We start from the raw sequence: 5,408 nt of genomic DNA on the forward strand, positions 1-5,408 counted from the left end.
TCCCAGTAAATAACACCATCTCAGGGTTCATGTGGTCAAACATCCTACAGCATCCCTGTACATCTCCTGTGCACACGGAAACGACTACCCTCGAGGGATTCTGTTCATCGGTTACTCCTAAAGCTTCTACTCTGACTGCCACAGCGAAGGTGTTGCAGTGATCAGTAACAGCGACAAAAGTCCGACCCATTATGGTTTAAAACCTGTAAAGTGTCCACAGCAACTTGGGAAGTTCAAGGCCCGCCGTTCCAAAGATGTTTTGGAAACGAAGTGTCTTGTGTTCTGCCGTCTTGTCTTTTCTGGCTTCCATCCTTAGATTTATTGCATCATAGTCCCAAGAGGGTTGCTGCACCCCCAAATATCACATCTTCACAGAGCATTAGGTAGAAAAAAAGGAAAGAAAGGGCAAGAAAACTTTCTTCTTTGGGGTTTTTCTGTCAAGATAAAAACACTTATCAGAAGTGCCTTGTAGGGCTGGAGAGATGGCTCAGTGGTTAGAGCACTGACTGCTCTTCCAGAGGTCCTGAGTTCAATTCCCAGCGACCACATGGTGGCTCACAACCATCTGTATTGGGATCTGATGCCCTCTTCTGGTGTGTCCAAAGAAACAAATAAATATTGAAAAAAAAAAAAAAGAAGTATTATTACACATACTGGCCTAAGACGGTTCTGCAAGCCTGGACTTAGCCTGGACTCAGCTTGGATAAGGAGATTTGAGAGCCACAGGATTCGATTCCATCCATTAAGACCTAGCTGCTTGCTCTTAATGTTCCAGTCAGTATGTCTTCTGACAAATGGATGATGTCACTCTCATGCTTGAACATCCTCCATGGCTCTTCCTTGTTCCATAGGTCAAGCCCAATTTCTAGATCATTTATTGTCCCTCACATTAACTTTTCAATTTCATTCTCTCTTGTTCACTCTGTTTCAGACTTATGGAAGCAGCTGAAATTCTCTAGATGAATCTTTCTGGTCCTTATGTCCGTGTGTCCGTGTCCGTGTGTGTGTGTGTGTGTGTGTGTGTGTATACATGTGTGTATCATATACAATTTATAATATGCAATATGTAAATCATATATAGATATACATTTACAAGTGTGTATGTGTATATGTATGTATATATCATGTGATACATAAATATGCTGTATAAATCATAGATATACACATATATACATATGTATATGTATTATATATAATTTTTTTACAAGAACATTTCTTTATAAACTGCTTAACAGATATTCACATCAGGACACAGACTTTAAGAACAATGGAACTGTACTTCTGGATCTCATCTTAGACCGCAATTGATTTCCGGTCTTGAGAGAGATGTGGGAACTTTACCTGGAGAATTTTTTCTTTCTTTTTCTGTAAACTTCTCTTTCTTGCTTCAATGCAGGCATGTTTCTCAATTCTCAGTCTGATAAAGCGATCCACGTAGGGCATTGCGAAGAACGGCTTCCGGTTGTATCTTTTATTTAGGTACCAAGGTATAGGCCACTGCTTGAATTTGTGCCAGACGAGTCTTCCAAAGATGTCCCATCTCCAAGCACTGGGCCTTGATTTTACTTGACCTGTCTGAAGAAGCCTTAAAGCATCTTCCCTCTCCTGGACAACTTTATCCAAGGCATCCGTGGAATCAACAGCCTTTTCTAAGCGCTCTGGACATCAGCAGTCTCTGTCGCTTGGCCTCCTGCTCTGGAGTTAGATGCATGTTCCTTTCCTTCAGAAGGACATACCCAAGCTTATGTAAGTCTTCGCTATGTTTGTTCCTCTGCTGCTGGCAGGTCTGTGGAGCTCTAGATTTGGCTTTTCCTTTCCCCCAAATCTTTGGGTCATCAAAAAATTCTTCTAGTCCTTTCCTTGACAACATGGTATGAAGTAATTTACACTGGAGAAAAGATGTGGCGTGTGGTGTGATCTTATGCAGCAAACTAAGAGAAGGCCCGGACTAAGCAGGGGTCTTGGGATTTATTAGGGAACATGGAGCCTTCAAGAACGCTGAGGCTCTTCCACAAATACCCACTAGACTGGTGGCAGCCATGTTTCTAATATATATATAATTTATAATATGCAGTGTATAAATAATATACAGGTACAAATATACATTGTGTGTATATATGTATATATCATTTACTATTTATAATGTGATATATAAGTCATATATAGATACTCATATACATGTGTATATGTGTATATGTATGCATATATCATAATTTATAATATGCAATATATAAATAATATACAGACACATATATACATATGTGTAATTGTGTGTATATCATATATGGTTTATAATATGCAATGTATAAATAATATATAGGTACATATATGTGTGTATATATGTATATAGACCATATATGATATAATATGTAATATATAAATCATATATATAGATACACATATACATGTGTGTGTGCCTGGGCTTTCTCCAGTAGCTTCATAACATCTACGCCTCATCTTTTAAACATAAACTTTAATGCCTCCTGTTCGAACAGCCTTCCAGAATGTCCTTTGATTTCTCAAGAGTGTCCTGTTAATAACCCTCTTATGGCATCTCCAGCCCTGTGGCAATTACTTATTTCTTCATCTTTTTCCATCTAACTGAAAATCCCCGGGGCTTAGCTTGGTGTCCGGAATGCAGAAGCCACTTTAAAAATGCTGACCTGGCTGGGCGTGGTGAGGCACACCTGTAATCCTGCACTTTGGAGCCTGAGGCAAGGGGACAGTTAGTTCAAGGTCAGCCTGGGATACAAGGGAGACCCCGTCTCAAAACAACAATCAAAAAAAAAAAAAAAAAATCCAGGCGTAATAGAAGTTTTAAGATGCTGATTAAAGGGGAAAATCCTGCTAAACGCATGCACTCAACTCCAGGCCGGCCTTTGTTTGCTGAATCCTTCCTCACTGAATCCGAGCTCTGGGGAGTCTTCGAACCCTCTTTGCCCCAACCCCTCCCAAGGCCTTGTCTTTGTCCCTGTCCTCATTTTGTAGGACACTTCAACTTCTTTTAATTTTATTTTCTTTGGTGCTAGAACTCAATCCAGATCTGTATTTGCTAAGTACACACTACTGCTGAACTACGCCTCTCTCTCTCTCTCTCTCTCTCTCTCTCTCTCTCTCTCTCTCTCTCTCCAGTATGACTTCCGGGGCTGGAGAGATGGTTTAGTGGTTAAGAGCACTTGCTGCTCTTGCCGAGGACCCAGGCTCAGCTCCTGGCTCACACCTCTCTGTAGTTCCAGTCCCAGGGGATCTGATAACCTACTCTAAGGTCCAAAGGTACCTACAAGCAAGTGGTGCACATAGGGTACCAGCAGCCACGCATCCATCTACATCAATAAAACTGTAGACTATCCTGAAGGATAATTCCCACTCTCACTCCTGAAGATAGTTTGTCTTCAGCCCCTCAGTGTCAGTCTGACATGGGCTTACAGGAGGTCAGGGGGCAGCCCTTTTCCAAGTCCGCGGCATCTCTAGTCCTGTTGGATTCCATGAGAAAAATTCCCAACTGCTATGTGGACACCGACTCGTGCAGTCTTGTAGCGCCCGCTGCTGGTGTGCGCAGATGCGCAGGATACCATGCCACAGCTGCAACTGCAGCCTCCACGGTGTTTTCAATGGTGGACTTAACGACCTTACCCTTGGATACACATAGGGGACAGTTTGTGGGACCGTGAAAGGTAGTGTGGTCCCCGTTTGAGCTAAGGCTGGAAGCCCCAGAGAGGTTTTTATGTTTTTTGTTTTTGTTTTTGTCTTTTTAGCATAGAATAGAGTTTATTCAGGGCATAGGGAGGGGAGTTGAGAGGTTAGTGGAGACAGAGAAAGGGAGAGAGAGAGAGAGAGAGAGAGAGAGAGAGAGAGAGAGAGAGAACAGAAGTAGAGGAGTAGAGAGAGGCCGGCCATAAGCACATGGAAAAGGGGGAGGGGAGTGAGGAGAGAGGGGGGAAAGGGGTGAGAAGACAGAGCAAGAGCAAGAGCAAGAGCAAGAGAGAGCAGAGGAGCCCAAGCAGTCCCTTTTATAGAGAGTCAGGCACGCCTGGCTGTTGCCAGGTAACCGTGGGGCGGAGCCTAGACTAAATGCTAACACAGTCGATGAAATGAATTTGCCCGTGTGGCCTCAATCTTTGCCATACAACTTACTCCTCTGTCTTTGAGTTGGGGGCTTGAGGGAGCTCAACTACTATTTCTTAGAGTTCACATGCTAACGTCAAGGTCTTTCACTTTCCTTCCTTCTCCAAACCCCTCCTCCTTCCCACCTAAAGGGCTAAGCTCTCTCTCTTTCCTGAGAAGTCTCTTGTGCCTTTCACCTGTTCTTGGCCACTCTCTGCAGAAACACTTTCCCTTTTGTGGCACTCTGCTCTCTTCCCAACCCTAAAACACACATCTGGCTGGCCACCCCCTTACTGTCTTACATCTGGAAACATTCCCAGCCTGTCAACAGTGCCACAAACCAAATCCCCGGAGAAAGAATTACTGAAAGCGGTAGCTCAAACAACAGACGCAGCCCAAGGTTGTCTCATGGCTCAGTGTCCCTAGAACCAGTCATTTGAATTGGTAATTTTTCGTGGGCTTCTTGGCACACAGATGTAATCCCAGCACTGAGAGGCAGACGAAAGAGGATCTTGCTTCTTCAGTCCAGCTCAGACTGGACTGAAACCAGCCTAGGACATGCGGCCCCTTTGCTCAAAACAAACATGGGGAAATTTCACTTGGAAATAAAGATTTCAGTCTTCTTCAGACAAAAATACAACCCTGTCAAGGGATTAACCCACGCAGGAGGTCAGAGCCCTCATGATTTAGTTGTCTCTCAGATGCCATCCCAGACACACCCCAAGGTGTGCTCTGCTAATCCTCTAGGATTTCTTAGCCAATCAAGTCAACCAGATTAGCCTCCCTAGCAAGTACACCTTATAACTCACAAACCTATGGTATCTGTGACAGCAAGTCCCACTGAGAAGCAGGGGTGTAATCACAGATCAGATCACGACGTGGTGCTTATGACGACATGGTAGGTCACAACGGTGACCACGGTGTTTCAGAAAGTGTGTTCCCACAGCCTGACAGCCAGGTGACTACACAGTGACAGGCACCTGTGCCCACACCATTGTCACCCACGGGAAAGATGGAGCAGGGGCAGCCGTTCTGTATGCTTGCCTGCTTCCAGTTTACCTTTTTGTGGTGGGGAGTTCCTCTCAGCATCCTGCAGAGCCCTCAAGGTCATTCTGATAATGTTATCTACCTGTCCCTCATTCAAACTGCCAAGTATGGCAAACACTACAGTAAAGGGTAGGGAGAACAACAGATGGTTTTGTTACTGTGTGTGTGTGTGTGTCTGTGTGTGTGTGTGTGTGTGTGCACATCAGAATGAGCTTGAGCTCACTTTAATCCTTCTACTTCAGTCTCCTGTATCCTGG

General features: G+C 44.1%; 1 pseudogene; it reads right to left on the reverse strand.

Moving 5' to 3' along the window:
- Nucleotides 1–449: 449 nt before the first annotated feature.
- On the reverse strand, nt 450–2,091 carry Mrpl47-ps1 (mitochondrial ribosomal protein L47, pseudogene 1; annotated as a pseudogene).
- Nucleotides 2,092–5,408: the final 3,317 nt, after the last annotated feature.

This window comes from Rattus norvegicus, chromosome 7 (genome assembly GCF_036323735.1).
Source record: "Rattus norvegicus strain BN/NHsdMcwi chromosome 7, GRCr8, whole genome shotgun sequence".
In the NCBI taxonomy this organism is placed as follows: Eukaryota; Metazoa; Chordata; class Mammalia; order Rodentia; family Muridae; genus Rattus; species Rattus norvegicus.